Source organism: Coptis chinensis, chromosome 3 (genome assembly GCF_015680905.1).
Source record: "Coptis chinensis isolate HL-2020 chromosome 3, ASM1568090v1, whole genome shotgun sequence".
In the NCBI taxonomy this organism is placed as follows: Eukaryota; Viridiplantae; Streptophyta; class Magnoliopsida; order Ranunculales; family Ranunculaceae; genus Coptis; species Coptis chinensis.
Genome location: NC_141458.1, coordinates 90,845,507 through 90,863,687, shown reverse-complemented (window position 1 = coordinate 90,863,687; position 18,181 = coordinate 90,845,507).

Genomic DNA, 18,181 nt, shown 5'->3' with positions numbered 1-18,181 from the left:
GGGTATATGATACCCGTATCGAGTAATCGTAAGACTTCTTCCCTAACCACCTCTTTCATGGTGGGTTCAAGCGTGGCCGAGGTTCACGAAGTCTTGGCGTTATCCTCCAAATGGATATGATGAGTGCAAATATTAGGGTCAATTCCCTTAATGTCGGCTAATGACCAACCAATCGCAGACCGATGTTCCCTAATCCCCGGATTAAGCGTGTCTCTTCATTCTTAGATACAGAGAGAAGATATAATTCTTGGATGACTACCATCCGGATCAAGTTGAATATATTTTAACTCGGTGGAAGGGTTTAACCTTTGGGGTGGAAGGAAAATCAATAGATGTTTTCGTCCGGGGTCATCATTTTGCATAATGAATACTTGCTTAGGTAGCAAGTCTTCATACTCATATATATGGAACAGTAGGAAGGATCTACAATTGGTGTGGACTCAAGGATGGTGTTGACTTCCTCTAAGTAGGAGTCATTTACAAAATTTGAAGTTCCAAAAGAAGGAATTTGTACATATTGTTTTCAGGGAAGCGTGTTGTTAAAATAATCTTGAGCTAAGTTCTCGATCATGCTAACCTCCCCATCTATATAGGCGAATCTGGTAGCTGTTTCATCATTTTAAAAACATTTACCTCAACCGTAAGATGGCCAAAAGATAAGGACATCTTACCATCGCGCAATTTATAATTGCGTTGGCGGTTGCTAAGAATGGAAGCCCTAAGATGATCGGTGCAGAGTCGTTGGCGACTTCCTCGTATCGAGGATAACAAAATCAGCAGGATAGTAAAAATCCCGAACCTTAACAAGCACGTTTTCCACTACACCCTTAGGATACTTAATTGACACGTCCGCTAATTGCAACGTTATTTTTGTAGGTTGCATTTCTGTAGAACCTATTTGTTTATACAAGTAATACGGGGAGTAAGTTAACACTTCGCCCCAGTGTCTAATAAAGCGGTCGTCGTGTAGGAATCTCCTAAGGTGCATTTTACAAGATGGGGCGACCATGGTCCTTGTACTTAACGATTCCATTATTTTCGGATAAAGTTGGGAACCTCATTCAGCCTAAAAAGGCGTCTTTAGGTATGTTGGTCTTACGCCTAGTAGTGCACAACTCTTTAAGAAACTTAAGCGTGGTTAGGAAGCTTTTTAATAGCCGAGAAAAGGAAGGTTTATCGTTAGATTCTTGAAAACGTTCCTAATCTCCTCAAAGTTTGTATCCACGGTTAGCATGGCTAACCGAGGGAATGGTGGTTTTGCTCTATATTTAGCGTATGGCTCGACTTGATGTGTTACCTTGGCTTTCTGTTTCTTAGGTTGTGGTTTAAACCGGTACCTCTACGGTGGTAGGCTCTTGGTTTCTATTTCGGTATCTAGTTCGATATCCGGTGTAGGGTGTCTTGATGGGGTAACTATAGGCATAGTTACTTTGTTATCAACCACTCTTCGAAGCGGAGAGTGGTGATGGCATTCAGTCACCTACTATTGTCGTTTCCGTACTAGTATTACCGTTTACCTCAAAGGCTGTGTTTGTTGTTTTAGGGTTGGGTATAAACTTGTCCCGGAAACACGCCTTTTGGTTGGGCTTTCTCTTAGGCTAACTGTTGTATGCCCCGATTTATGGATTGTAAGATCTGTTGGTTTGATTGAGTCATTGATTGGAAAAGTTGTTGGGTAACTTTGTATAAAGCGTCTATAACGATCCGGATGTGATTGTGTAGTAGTCACAGGTGGTGCAACTGGAACTATCTCACATTGATTATTTATGGGTGGGTTGTGATAGTTACTATTGTTAACCGGAACGATACCTCTATTGGTATTAAAACTATTATAATTACCCTGACCTTGTGCTAAACCTTGTCGTGGTTGCGCTTGGTTGTTATAATTATTATAATTTCCCTGACTTAGTCCCTGGCCTTGCCTAGGTGGAGCTTGATTATAGTTGTTTGCTTGCCTAACATTTTGGTTATTAGACCCTGGAGGTGAAACTTGTTGATTGTTTCGCCAACTAAAGTTGGGATGTTGTCTCCTTGGGGCATTAGGAATAGGATAGTTATTAATGGAGGAAACATTATCTTGCTCTAATTGTTGTTGTTTATAGGCGAGAGGACAATAGAGTCGGGTGCTCGGGACTCAAAACAGACATTACATGGGTTGGAGTTAACATTCATCATGCGGGGATAGGCTTTTGTTGCCTGAGAAATAGCCTCAACCTTTTTGTTAGAGATTCGATTAAATTTTTAAGTTCTAGATCGGGTTTCATCTCAAACATACCGCGCCTTAAGCTGTTGAGGAAGAACTAACTGAGCAGCGGGGGATATCATCACTACCCCCAATTGTTATTACGTTTAGTTTGATCTTCTAAAAATTTGTAAGCCTCCAGGCTCCTTTACTTAGGAAACTACCCCATTCATTATGTCAAGGATTTCTTTATGGTGATGTTGAAGTCCTTTGAAAAGGCACGAACTAACGTGTCTTTTGCTAGGTTATGGTGTGGACACTCAATAAGCGCGGACCCGGTGAAGCGATTCCAAGCCTCGAGAAAATGATTCATGAGGATTTGTCGGGAAAAAATGAATCTTGGAAAGCATCTCATCCGTCTTTAGGGGTGGGTAAAAATGTTCCATAAACAAATTTGAACAAGTTTAGCCCACGAGTCCATTATGAGAATTAGGCGTTTGGGCAGTTAACCAAGATGCCGCCTTTATCGGCTAAGGTGAAAGGGAATACCCGAGTTTAATTTGTTCCGCACCAACCGTAGGATGGTGGAATGTTGTTAGGACTTGTTCAATCCTACGACGTAAGCCGATAAGGTTTTTCATGGTCTAATCCATGAAAAGCGGGTAACAAATTAAAATATTTGGGGATTTGGAAATCCCCAATCGGGTCTGCTAGAGAACGATGCAAGATTTGGGGCTATCACTCAAGGCTTTGTAGAAGTCGAGAGAGGAGTCTCTTCTTCTTCGGGCATCAGGTCGGTGATGTGTGTGAATTAGTAGCTAGAGGTGTAGTGGGTGGTATACTAGATAGACTTGTTTGTTGGCGTTGTTGTGTAATTACGTTCGGTGTTTTGTTCGCCGGACCTTAATCTCATACAAGGCTAAAACCAAACTTAGCTAAACACATCAACACTCCAAACAATTTTGATATACTAGTATAAACCTCTAACGAGGAGATGCGAGGTGTGGAAGAAAGGAATACCTGATTGCGTCCTTGCTTTCGAATAAGCGTCTTGTTTGGCGTGTTGATGTATATAACAAGTTAGAACACTGAAAAACTTGAAAAATCAAAGTTCGAGTCAAAACATTTGAATTAGGAAAAATTAGCAAAATGGCTAAGCCTCTCATAGGGCACGGTCGTCGCTCCGTTATAATTTTCAAATTACAGTGTTTTAGGGTGGAATTAAGCCCCATGGGGGGGCGGGTCGTGTTCGTGCTATAGAATGGGTGCGCTCCTTCTAAGCGTGGTCGCTTCGGTGTAATTTTGTCGCGGAATTTTTTCGGATTGAAACGGATAACCACAGTATGAATCAAACAAGGGTGGGTGGGTTTAATGGGACTTAAAAATGACTAATTCTACTATGAAAACAATGCTAAAGTGCACTAAGATGGCAGCGGCACCATTTGATAAATCATATGATCGATTAATAGTTTACCTACGAAATAAAGCGATGAAACTCTATACGAAAGTAAAACTACAAACTATCTTACGATGCTAAATTGCTTATCAAAGTTTCTACTCTCAATTCTATCGAGATAGAGTGGAGTAACAAATTCGTTCCACTCCTAGTGCTCTAGCATGGAATGTTTTCTAGTCTAATTAGTCGGTCTTAAGTCTAATGAGAGCTTTACGAAGGGTGTTATACTACGATACAATATGAAATTGATTATTTGAATTTAACTACGAATGCTATGGAAATACGATTGTTTTTTAATCTAGATAAATGATTAGAGGGGAATTTAATCCACCTCGAATCCAACTTAATAACCTAGTATAGATTCTTGTATCTCGATTCTCACGTTCTTACGGCAAGAATTCGAGTTCTAATCCCTAGTGTTCATGGCATTTCTACCGAATACTAACTAGCATGTGAGGTCGTCCACCCATTCTCATGGCGAATCACAACCTTCTAGATTGGAATAGATTCTACAATGCTTCTACACTATACCACTAAGTTTTCATCAAGGCTTCATCAACCCCTCTAATGGAGGTTTTAGCTTTGAATCATTCCGCAATCATTCCCATATGAATCTAAACTAAACATATTATCAAAGATTCGAAATTCACTAATCTAAACTAAACGATAATTAAATTCTAATTAACAACTAAGAAATGGTAACCAACAATAATTAAAACTTGATCTAATAGATTGAAATAACACAATTCGAAATTGATAAAATAACTATTTTATTTATCTAATCAATCAAGAACAATGATTCAAAGACTTAATCTAAAACAAGAATTGAAAATGGAACTAAAACTGAATTTAATTAATTAAACTAGATCTAGAATTATCTATATTGTTTTAGGTCTAACTAACTACCATTAACAAAGAGCTAAGCTTTGGTTTTTATACTTTCAGATCCAAAAATCGTGCATGGGCTTGGATCCATGTTTTGGGCCAGAGAATCAGGCCCAAAACCCAATTCTTTCAGTCCAAAAAGGCCTCTTCAGCTGCAGTTCGCTTCAACAGACTTTTCGTCCACTTATGCTCCTCTGATTGGGTCAAGGCTTGAACCATTAGAAAGGTCTTTCCGAGTCGGTCGTTTTGACAAAAGGTAGGCCCCATTCTGAGGTCTGAGTCCAAAGATACGGCTTTTGGAAGTTCTGCTGACTTGTGTGCTGTTTCTGCCCGTGTCGACTTTTCAACTTTTGACCGGGCTTAGGAATGCTTTGTCTTCTTGAATCTTGGCCTTTAATCACGGAATTACTTAGTAACCGACCTTTGCTCCTTTATCTCGCTAAAGTGGCATATTTCTGCACATAATGGACTTTGAAACCTGAAATGCATAAAAACACGTAATCAGTGTTAACTCTTAATTATTACTCACATAATTGGTCTAAAAGTATGACTGTTACAGGGTTAAAACTACAGTTTTGGGCTCTTATCAAACACCATGAACCAGAAGAATCATTAAACCTTAAGCACTGACTTCATCTTCTCCCTTGAAGGAGAAGATTAGCCTTCCATAAAGAAGGAAGAACAAGAAGAAGAAGAGTTGAAGAACATAAAACTAGAAAGACTAATTTATTAAGACTCAGCTAGTTAAAACCGATCTTTTATTATTAATCTCTCTTTGCCTCAAGTTCTGGAGACAAGAATATAAGTGAATTGGCCAATTACATGAGGCACTTAGGTCCTCTATTTATAGGGGTTACAATGAGCTCTAGAAGCATTCCAAACCGTCATTTGTTTCCTAATACAAATAGACTTCTTCCAGAGTCCGACTTCGTCTTCAAAACTGAGAAGGAATTGGCTACTGATTGTCGATTCATGCATCCGGGCCATTTCGATTTATCGCCCCGGATGCACTCAATCGTCTGGACACTTTCGATTTATGCATCCCGATTTATCTCAATCATGCGTCGGGCCTTCGATACATCGTCCCTTTCGATTTTTTCTCTTACGCTTCTATCCTTCTATCCTCTTTTGCGGGCTTTGGTCCAAACAACGAATCCTTTGGCCTTTGGCTTCCAAATAGACTTTAAAATAGGTCCAAGTCGCATCTTTAACAACTCCAATTCCTTGGCCTTCTCTATGATTGTCCACGGGCCTCCCATGTGATCCTTAATGCTCCGAATTGCTTCGTTTTACCCCATTTTCTCTAATATTCTACAAAACTCTATTTTTCACCTGTAGAATCTTAAAACACAACTTATAAACACTATTAGTCCACTAAGATGGCTAAACAAGAGGCATAATCGAGGGTTAAATAGCACTTTTTGAGCACTTATCACAACTCCCAACTAGCCTTTTGCTAGTCTCTTAGCAAATAAGATAAAAAAATAGATAAGTGATCAAAATCACATCCTAATAACAAAAATAAAATCCTAACTCATTTTTGCAGGCATCGCGATTGCATTTACCATATGCAACAAGGCTTTAAACCTTTATGTTCCCCAAAAAGGACGAATTATAGTCTCGTGAGGGTTTTCAGGTGATATACCCACAAAATCAATCAATAACATGTTCAAGAATGATAGTATTTTTCAGAGAGAGAAATTCCTTACCCACTTAGTGCTTACTCCAATAGACAATCTCCATTGCTAACTACATTCTTTGCAAAGACTCATAGATTATGATGAGAGATAGTAAAAATTGACAAAAATTCTCAATCAAGGCTTATGTGTGTACTTAGTCAATTTTCTATACTCTCCTATCCAAGAAACGGAATCCCTAGTTTACCATAGGTAGATAATCTCGACTTTCAATCCTCACCAGTCATACTCTCAGAAAAGAATCTCTTAGAAGATGGTCTACTATTTTACCTCATGTATGTGGGGAAAAGAATAATGCATCTGAACATCCCACATACTACCTTGAAAACGGACTTGAATAAAAGTAGTCTCATGGAAAGAATGTCAATCACATATGAAGTGTCGGGTCCTTCACTTTAGCATCCTCTCACCTATTCTAGACTTCGTACCATACTGTAGTGATAAGTCATGGGTTGTAACTTGGCTTGGGTATTGGTTTATGAAGAAAAGGTAAAAAGAATTCTAAGGTTGTTTCTAAAAAACACTAAGGGTTTTGCTTCTTTCTTTGGAAGATTTCTTTAAATTATATATTGCAGAGAAAATTCTTCCTTTGTCTTAGCTTTTCCATCCATTCTGTTCCATTTTTTTTTTTTTTTTTTTTTTTTTCAGTGGTATATCCTTGATTAATACTGGATATACTTGTTTTCCACTAGCTTCTTTCACTTTGAATGGAATTATGGTCTTCATTGTATCTCTCTGATATTTCCTTGTAATCTTCCTTTTGTGCTTTTCTTTCTCCTTGTGCCCCTCGTATTCTCAGAAACATATGGGTATGGCTGATAAAGATTTTGGCTATACTCCTTGTCTGGAGTTGGGTGACAGGTAAAGGTTTTATGAAAGAAAATGGCTTATTGTAAGGCTCAAAAGGGTTTAACATGATGGTCCTACTAGGTGGGATAAAGGCTGAATGGGTTCACTACTTGACTTATCAGTATGATACTCTATTTCGAATAGACTACAAGACTTAATGGCTATCTCCCCAGTTGATGTCACTTCGTAATTAACCAAATTAATGAATAATGAGACTATATTACAACGACATAAAGAACTGAAAGATGTTGAGTCACTAAGACTCGGATTTTTCGTAAGAACTCTCCAAAGAATGGGTATAAAGCTCAAGTCTCACAGGCTAAGTCTAAAAATTCTACTTCCAGTTTACTAGGGGTTTAAATTTCTCTTCTAGCAAAAGTACACAAAACTGACCAAGTACTATGGTGGTGCCTTGATAAAGAATTCTATCAATAAGAACTATGTCCGAGCATAATAAATAGTCTAAGCGGTAATGAAATCAATAATATCAACTATCTATCAAACTCAACACTAAGCAGTATAGAATATATATCCCAGACTCATCATTAAAATTCATTTTTCTCATGCTGCTGATATAGAAACAAAAAATATTTTTGTTTTGAAAACTAATTTTTGAAATTCATTTCTCAAGTACACCCTCCCCCTACTTATGCATGCATTGACCTCAATGTATAAAGAAGTAAATGAAATGGATGAGAAAAAGGTAGGATATTACCATTGATGCCGAATATCAGAATTAGTTCAAGAAACAAATTTTTAGGTCTTTTTACGTCAGATCCCCAAGACGTAATGTGAGTCTTTTAAAGTCATATCCTCAAGACATAATGTGAGTCTTTTAAAGTCAAATCCTCAAGACTTTTGAGTCCTTTATAGTCAAATCCTCAAGACTAGTACTCCCACCCACTCGGTTCCACTTTGTAGGAATTCTTCTGATCTCTCTCAGCATGTGATTGACAAAAGTATACCTTGTACCAACAATTTTCTCTTAATGGCTATAACCGGGACAAGTTTCAGAATGGCAATTCTTTACAAAGAACCTAGCTTTTACGACTCTCCTCTTATGTGCAAATGGACTTTTACCGAACCCTACACGAGCCATACAAATAATCTTCCTTTGAAGGTCAACAGGGAGTAAATCCCATAAACTAACAGGTGGGGAATACTTAGGTTTCCATCTCAAAACTGATCTTTCGACAACATGCTTACTTCCTGTAGACATTTTCGCTCGATCTACTAGAATTCCTTCCAGCAGTATCCCTTCCTTTACCATGAAGTGACACTTTTCCCAATTCAGAACTAAGTTGGTATCGCAACAACGTTTAAGGACTAAGGAGAGATGATGCAGACAATCCTCAAAAGGACATGTGAATGTCTTCTCTTGGTCCTCATGGTGAATATGGATCTAAAAGTATCCTGAGTAACCATCAAGAAAGCCGTAGGAAGCTTGTCCAGCTAATCTTTCAAATATCTGATCGATGAAAGGCAATGTAAAATGATCTTTCCTCGATGCGCTATTCAAATTCCTGTAATCGATGCAAACTCTCCATCCAGTCTGAATCCTGGTTGGAATCAACTCATTGTTCTCGTTCTCGATCACTGTGGTTCCGGACTTCTTTGGCACATCTTGAACTGGACTAACCCATTGACTATCAGAAATAGGGTGGATAATGTTGGCATCAAGGAGTTTGACGTCCTCTTCTCGAACTATTTCCTTCATCTTCGGATTAAGCCTCCTCTGTGGTTGCTTAGAAGTATTGGAATCCTCTTCCAAATGAATCCTATGTTGAACTATCATAGGGCTGATCCCCTATAGCTGACTTGTGTTCCTTTAAAAGTGCTACTAACCTGGATTCCTGCTCCTTAGTCAAATCTGATGCAATGATTACTGGGTAGGTTCCCAAATCTCCCAAGAAAACATACATGAGTGTAGACGGCAAAGGCTTCAATTCTAGCTTAGGCGGCTCCTTCTTAAACTCTTTATATGGTCCATTAGGCATTGCCTCAACACTAAGTTCCTCATAGTCTGAGTCTGTCAGAGCTTTCAACACTTCGTCAGCAGGATATGAATGAGTCTGATAATCCTGTGCTAACGCTTCAATCATACAAACCTCGTTCACAGCACACACCTCCTGTGGTTGCTATAAAGTATGGAAAATATTGGTTTCGACTCTCATATTACCAAAGGATAACGTCATATTACCGTTTCAATAGTTGATGAGTGCATTTGCAGTGGCCAAGAATGGTCTGCCTAGAATGATTGGTATTTGCCTACCAGATGTAGGTTTTGTGTCGAGTACTATGAAATCAACCGGATAATAGAAATCTTCGATCTTGACTATGACATCTTCAATGATTCCTCTAGGTATCTTCACTGATCTATCTGCCAACTGTAAAGTAACATCAGTCGGTTTTAGATCCTTCGAGCCCAACTTCTCGTAGACGAAATATGGTAGAAGATTCACACTGGCACCCAAATCTAATAAAGCTTGTTCCTCCAAAGAATCTCCATCGCATGTAGCAGTTGGACTTCCGGGATCTTTCGGTTTCCACAACCGATAGATTCTCAGTAGATGCGATGAACATCTTTGGCGATAAAAGCTTCTTTTCGAATGTTGGTCTTCTTCTTTACTAGATCTTTCAGGAACTTGGCATATGAGGGAACTTGCTTGATTGCATTCAGAAATGGGATATTAATCTGTAAATTCTGAAATACATGCAAATCTCCTTGTACTGGCCATCTTTTCTGGTATTCACTAGTTTCGAAGGAAACGGTCCGGGCGGATTCTTCAATATCGGTTCTCTTTCGGGCTTTTGGGTTGGCTTGGTAACAAATAGTGGAGTGACAGGTGGAGTCACTCGTGATGGCTTCTTCTTACTTAATTCCACAGTAGTTCCTTCAACTTCTTTTGCAACCTTCAGCAGGTTACACAACACTAGATATATCTGGAATGTTAGAACTGGGTGGGATGGTGGGGACATAAGTTACCTTAGGCTCCGCAGAATCTTTTCCTGGTTCATAGACAATCCTGTTATCAACTTTCTTGCCTGACCTCAGAGTGGTGACAGAATTAACTTGGGCATTCGACTGAGTAATCTCCGGGTTATCCACTGCGCAGGACACCTCTTCCTTTCGGATTTGGCTCTACCGGCTTGGTAATGCTCCTTTTGATCTCTCTCAAGGCGGCAGCGATTTGCCCTATCGGCCTTGAATGACACTAAAGTTATTCTCCAACTTCGGGTTCTTTGATTTGTCCTTTCACTCATTGACAATGGTGGTGATAGCTTCTTCCGGATGTGGGATAATTGCTTTGCTTTCGACCGAGGCGTAGGGGCAATATATCCACTCATAAGATCCGGTACTAACTCTCTGTTTGTCTTGGCTTGGTATTCTTGGTTCCGTATGACCGTTGATTTACGTATGGTTGCTAGCGGTTTTGGAACCGATCATCGGGTTATTCGAACCGATTTGATCGATTTCAAATCTCGGAGGAAAATTCCTCCGATTTGTATTTTGTGGCTTCCAATAATTACGTCCCTCGATTGAACCGGGTTATTTCTTCCTAAAGAGTTGATACTACATGCCTCTGCATTAGTATCCAGGATAGTATGAACACTCTTGATTGGTATGGCCTTCATCGAACATAGCTCACAAATGGTATAACAAGGCTTGGATGGTCGAGGTTTAGCTTGGAAATTGTTTGGTTTGGAGGATTCATGGAGAACTCGATCAAACTTCTTGTTCAGATTTTCAAGTCCTGTTGATAGGCTTGCCATAATTGATAGCATTGCTTGATTTGGGTCTTCTTGAATTTGGTTGCCAAATTTCTTTGACACCCTCCACTCTAGCTACGCCCCTCGTTGCTAGTACTCCATTGTTGAGTGTCTTGACTAAATTCTCGAGAAAGTTGTAGGCTTCCTCTCCATCCAATGATGTAAACTTACCTTGATGCATTGATCGTATCATCCGCTTGTTCATAGTAGAAAGTCCTCGAAGAAAAAATGAGCGGTGTGCTCTTTATCATAACCATGATGTGGACATGAGACTAGCAGATTATTGAATTTCTCCGGCTTTGATGATATTCTTGATCCACCTTCCCTTTGAAATTGATGATGGCTTGTCGCATGGCATCCGTCTACGGGGTGGGTAGAACTTGTTCATAAACTTTGTTCTCAACTTCTCCCAATTGTTGATTGAATTGATCGGTTGTGTAGTTAACCATTTGGGATGCTTTACCTTCGAGGGAGAGTGGAAAAGAATTAACTTGATACTCTCATCCCGATATATTCGTTCTTGAAAGTTTCGAGGATCGATAGAAATTTGTTCATGTGAACATAAAGGTTGAACATTATGCGAACCATTGAACTTTGGAAGCATAGAGATTCTCGATGCTCTAAGTTCAAATTGATTAGCTTCGTCTCTCGAAAAAACAATATTCTTTGGGTAGGTCTCCAATGATTGGTGAATAGAAATCGCTCAGCTTCTTCCTCTGTTGTGCTTGCATGGGTGGGATAGCTTTAGGATTATTGGTGTCCAAAACACCTCTATCATTGTGTGCGGCCATTGTATCAATCTCGTCAAGTATTCTTGTGAGTCGGTTGTTAAACCTTGTCCACTGTTGTGTTCTTACTGGACGATGATATGGATGACGAGGCATACATTAGAAAATTCTATGCGAAAATAACAAAAAACTATCCTACTATGCAACTATTCTAAATTATACTAGAATGTAAAACTACTTTTCTTCAACTGGGTTGGGCTTTGCAGCTAGTATCTCGCCCGTTGTCTAAAAGTCATCTCTCTTCTAGGGTTATGGTGAATCACTTGGATTGCTTAAGTACCACTGCCCACAGACGATAGTCCGTTTGTCAAGATTTAGACAAGAAACACTAGAGTTTGATTTTTCGCTGTGTTGGCTTACAACTTCAATTGTTGAAAAGGTCCTAAATGCAATTATACTAGAAAGCAATAAAACTAAACTATGATGCAACTATACTAAGAAAGCAATAAAAAGAATGAAGATTCGACTAACCTGGATGGTAGATCTTGTCTTCAAGATGTCCTTCAAGCTTCTTTCTTTCTTAAAATGATGGATGATGCGGCTAAAATTACCTCAAGATCCAAAATTCTAATCTTGAAAGAAAACGTTAAACATAGACAACTTAAAACGGCAGCGGCGCCATTGACACTACCTCTTTTTATGTGTGTAGATGATATGATGGGTGATGTAGATAGATGATGATCGTTGAACAAATAGAAGCGTATCAAAACCTAATTATCCCTCAATAAGTAAAGGATGAGTAGGGTATCGTTCCACTTTTAAGTGTATGTTATGTGAAGGACAGGACTTGGAAAGGGGTTAGAGGGATTAAAAACTAATATTGTAGAGATTGTAGATTCTAATGCTAAACTAAACTAAACTAAACTAACAAAACTGTTGAGAATTTATAAGAGAGGGAATTCAAGAGATTAGAATCCACCAATACTTTTGATCTATGACCTTCTGCTTCATGGTTGTTCTTACAAGTAGACTACAATTAGGTAATCGAAAGAAAGTGCCGATGCCCTCTTTGGATCTAAACATCGTTAACAATTAACTCTACTTAAGGTTTTTCCTATGTTTATGTTATTAATATCTTCTTTCCTTTTATGTAAGCTCGGGCAGCCATTCAATGTATTACCAAGAGCAACATCAAGGAGTACTTCTTAATATGCCATTCAATGAATCACCACTTAAGGCAAACACAAAGAATACTTCCCTAGGCAGCCACTCCCCCGAGCTACCCCTTCTAAGGCAACACAAAGAATACTTCCCTAACTCTAAAGAACTATACTACTAGAAGAAAAGTAAAGAACACTAGCATGATATTAATATTGCAAAACATAAACCCTATTCTATACTTCCATCCCCCGGTGTGGTGGGCAATGGAACTAATAACTACAAACATAAAGAACTAACCGATTGAAGAACACCATGAACCCGAAGAATCATTAAACCTTAAGCAACTGGCTTCATCTTCTCCCTTGAAGGAGAAGATTAGCCTTCCATAAAGAAGGAAGAACAAGAAGAAGAAGAGTTGAAGAACATAAGACTAGAAAGACTAATTTATTAAGACTCAGCTAGTTAAAACCGATCTTTTATTATTAATCTCTCTCTGCCTCAAGTTCTAGAGACAAGAATATAAGTGAATTGGCCAATTACATGAGGCACTTAGGTCCTCTATTTATAGGGGTTACAATGAGCTCTAGAAGCATTCCAAACCGTCATTTGTTTCCTAATACAAATAGACTTCTTCAGAGTCCGACTTCGCCTTCAAACCGAAAGAATTAGCTACGATTGTCGATTCATGCATCCGGACACATTATTCATGCGTCCCGGATTAATCTCACGCGCGTCGGACGCTCGATTTATCGCCCCCCAGACGCACTCAATGCGTCGACGCTTCGATACATGCGCCCCAGACATAAGCCGATTTTTCTCTTCGCTTCTATCCTTCTATCCTCTTTTGCGGGCTTTGGTCCAAACAACGAATCCTTTGGCCTTGGGCTTCCAAATAGACTTTAAAATAAGTCCAAGTCGCATCTTTAACAGCTCCAATTCCTTGGCCTTCTCCATGATTGTCCACGGGCCTCCCATGTGATCCTTAATGCTCCGAATTGCTTTGTTTTACCCATTTTCTCTAATATTCTACAAAACTCTATTTTTCACCTGTAGAATCTTAAAACACAACTTATAAACACTATTAGTCCACTAAGATGGCTAAACAAGAAGCATAATCGAGGGTTAAATAGCACTTTTTGAGCACTTATCAGTTATTAATTGGGATGATACCTCAATTATTATTATAATAATTATTATAATTACCTGGTCCTTGTTCTTGTTGTGGTGGAGCTGAGTTATAGGTGGTTGCTGGCCTAACATTTTGATTATTAAACCCGGAGGTGTAACTGGTTGACTATTTCGCCAACTGAAGTTGGGGTTTTATCTCCAAAGTGCATTAGAAATAGGAAGGCTATTTAACAAGCAAACATTATCCGGCTGTGCGGGTGGTTGTTCATAGACGAAAGGATAATAGGAGTTAGTATGCTCAAGACTAAAATAGAAATTACATGGAAGAGAGTTGATGTTCATGACAGGAGTATGCTTATGTTGAACATAAATGACTTCTACCTTTTCTGTGAGAGATTCAATTAGAGTTCTAAGCTCGGGATCAGATTTAACCTCAAACATATTGGCAGCCTTGGCTATGGAAGAAGAATAAATAGCGAAGCGGGGGATATCGTTACCCCCCCAGTTATTATTACGCTTGGATTGATCTTCTAAAAACCTATAAGCCTCTAAGGCTCCTTTACTAAGGAAACTACCCCCATTCATTATATCAAGAACCTCGTTATGATGATGTGAAATCCCCTTGAAAAAGGCACGAACAAGCGTGTCTTTTGCAAGGTTATGATGTGGACACTCTATAAGAAGATCAATGTACTGGTTCCAGGCCTTTGAAAAGGATTCATGAGGGTTCTGGCAGAAGAAATGAATCTTTTGAATCATTTCATTTGTCTTCAATGGTGGGTAAAACTGTTCCATGACCAATTGAACAAGTTTGGCCCATGAGTCCATGGAATTAGGCATTTGGGCAGTTAACCAAGACGCTGCCTTATCGGCTAGGGTGAAAGGAAACACCCTCAGTTTAATTTGGTTAGAACCTACATTTGGATGATGTACTGTAGTGAGAACTTGTTCTATCCTACACATATGTTGATAAGGTTTTTTGTGGTCTAAACCATGAAAAACGGGTAACAAATTAAAAATATTCAGGGAAATTCGAAAATCCCCCACTGGGTTTGCAAGAATGATGCATGACTTAAGGCCATCGTTTAGGGCTTTGTAAAAATGAGAGAGAGGAATCTCTGCTTCTTCATCCATTGATGCAGGTGTAGTGTGTGATATTCTAGATAGGATTGTGCGTTGACGTTTACGATAGAGAACGTTAGATGGTTTTCTCTTATCGGACCTTAATCTCATGCAAGGCTAAGTCCAATATGAAAGAAACATGAACAGCAGTCAAACAACAACCTGATATACTAGAATTAAAACTCCTCTGACAGAAGAAACGAGGAGTGAAAGGAGGAGAACCTGAATGCCTCCTTGCTATGCTTATGAATATCGTCTTTAATACCAACCTATGTGTCCTGTAGAAGCTTGGAATACTGAATAAACAATAATTTCCAACGAAAAGGTAACATGTAACTAACCTGTGTATATCGAGCTTTTTTTAGAGGGGCGTGGGCGCCCTCAACTATAAGGCGACAAGGGTGCATGCGCGCTTTGTCAATTTTTTTTAGAAACAGGCCTGCGCGCAGGTTCTTAATGGGCTGGGCCTAAAAATTAGAAAGAAACACGAAATTAGCTTACTGGAAGGAAGGGCATGTGTGCTTTCCGGATATAGAGTAAATAGGGCGAAAAAGCTCCCGAAGTTCTGACTTCGAAAATTTCGATGAGACTTCCGGGGAGCAAAACCCTATTTTTTTTTTTCAAGAAACAAAACACACAGTCAGATTTGAACCAAAGAGTGGGTGGGTTAATTAGGCTATTGTAGAAATGAAAACTAAGAGAATTTACTTCTAAACATAACTAAGATGGCAGCGGCGCCATTTGATAAAAGTAAATTAACATGCGTTTACCCTATCTTAACTGATTTAAGCTAGGAAGAAGTAAAGCTATAAATTGTACTCGTTTGATCAAAGTTTCTACTCTCAATTATCATGCAATAAAACTAGAGTTATAATTCATTTCACTCCTAGTTGCTTAGAAAATAACTAATTCACTTAATGATGAACAATTAAACAATACGAGAGTAATAATTCTAAATATAACTAATATTATGAAAACTATGATTTGATGTATTCTAAATTGAACTATGACAATTAAATAAATATGCGAATATGAAGAAGGAATTAAGGAGATTTGAAATCCACTTTGATTAATCCCTAACATGCTAGTATAGATTTGTTGCAACCCTAATCTTTATGTTTTCACACAAGGTTCAACATAAAGGTTAGGTATTTTTGTCCCTAATTATTCATGGCATCTCTAACCAACTAATAATTAGCATGAGAGGAAGTTAAAACCCATTCTCATAGTGAATGAACTACCCTCTAGAATTGAAACTTTTAAATACAACTATTTTATACTAACACATCAAAGCTTCGATCAAACCCCTCTAATGGAGGTTTAGCTATGGATCATTAGACTATTATGGAATAAATAATAATAATAAGAAGACACAATGAAAGAACTACTTTATTATAAATAACTTGAATTAAATTAATAGTGGCTAGGCTAATAAAACATAAACTAGGTTTTAACTAAAGAGAAAAGCTAAGAGACAAGAGGTAGGTGAGAGTTATAGTTTTTTCTTAGTCCTCTTTATATAGGAGAGGTCTAGGTTTACAATTTTGTGCATGGGCTTTGGAGCTATGTTTTGGGCCACTAAATTAAGCCCAAAACCTAATTACTTAAGTCTAAAAAGGGTTTCTCTGTTGGAAATTATTATAATAGCCTTTTTGTCCACTTTTACTCATTTGATTGGATCAAAGCCTGGACCAATAGAAATCTCTTTCCGAGCCGGTCGTTTTGACATATAATAGACCCCATTCCAAGGTCTGAGTCCAAAGATACGGCCTGTGGAAGTTCTGTTGACTTTTATGCTCTATTTCTGCTCTCGTGACTTTGACTTTTCAGCTTTGACTGGGCTTTAAAAATGTTTTTTCTCCTTGAAACTTGGGCTTTAATCATAGAACTTCTTAGCAACCAACCTTTGCTCCTTTCCCTTGCAAAAGTGCCATATTTCTTCACATAATTGATTCCGAGACCTGAAATACACAAAAGTGCGTAAACAGTAATAACTCTTATTTATTATAAACATAATTGGTCTATATGTAATGTTATTAAGGGTTTAAAACTACAGTTTTGGGCTCTTATCAACTATGAACATTCAGTGAACTATTAACAATAAATGTTCATACCATTGAACTATGAACAATGAATATTCATACTCTGGTTGGACTATGAACATTCAGTGTTCATACCATTGAACTATGAACAATGAATGTTCATACTCTGGTTGGACTAGTGAATATTCATTGAACGATTAACAATGAATGTTCATACTCTTGTTAGACTATGAACATTCAGTGTTCATACCATTGAACTATGAACAATGAATGTTTATACTCTTGTTGGACTATGAACATTCAGTGTTCATACCATTGAACTACGAACAATGAATGTTCATACTCTTGTTGGACTATGAACCTTCAGTGTTCATACCATTGAACTATGAACAATGAATGTTTATACTCTTGTTGGACTATGAACATTCAGTGTTCATACCATTGAACTACGAACAATGAATATTCATACTCTTGTTGCACTATGAACATTCAGTGTTTAGACCATTGAACTATGAGCAATGAATGTTCATACTCTGCAAAACACAATAAAAATTAAATAAGAAAGAGTTTAGAGTGAGCTATGAACACTAACTTCGAAATTCATTACATAGAAATTCATTACATAGAACACTAACATTAGTACATTGCGACTACCCAGAAATTCATTACATAGAACTCCCTTCTCCACAACACAACTTTCATTTCATTTAATTTTACATTGAAGTTCGAATTCCTTCGATACATCATCTTTTTCGAATTCAATCATAATTTTGATTTTTTTTAGAAGAGGAAGAACTTGATGCCGAAGAAGAGCATGTCGTTGAAATTTCATTCACATTGGTCAGTATTGTCTCCTCCAGCCATTCGAAGTCAGCACCACATTCGGTGCAATTATAAAACTTTTTCCCTTCGTTTTCATTTTTCTTTGCTGTCGTGCTTAACTTTCGAAATCCCTGACAATTCAAGTTTCTGCATCTAAACTTTTGTTGCGGTATCATCGACGACAATTTTGCATCTTCCAACCACTGAAAGTCTCGACACTTATGACAAGTTAGAAACATTTTTCCTAATGATCGAAGTTGGCCAGATCGTCGTAGAATTCTAGTACGTACCCGCCCCCCAGACAATTTTGATGCAACATGGTGTTGACACCCAACCAC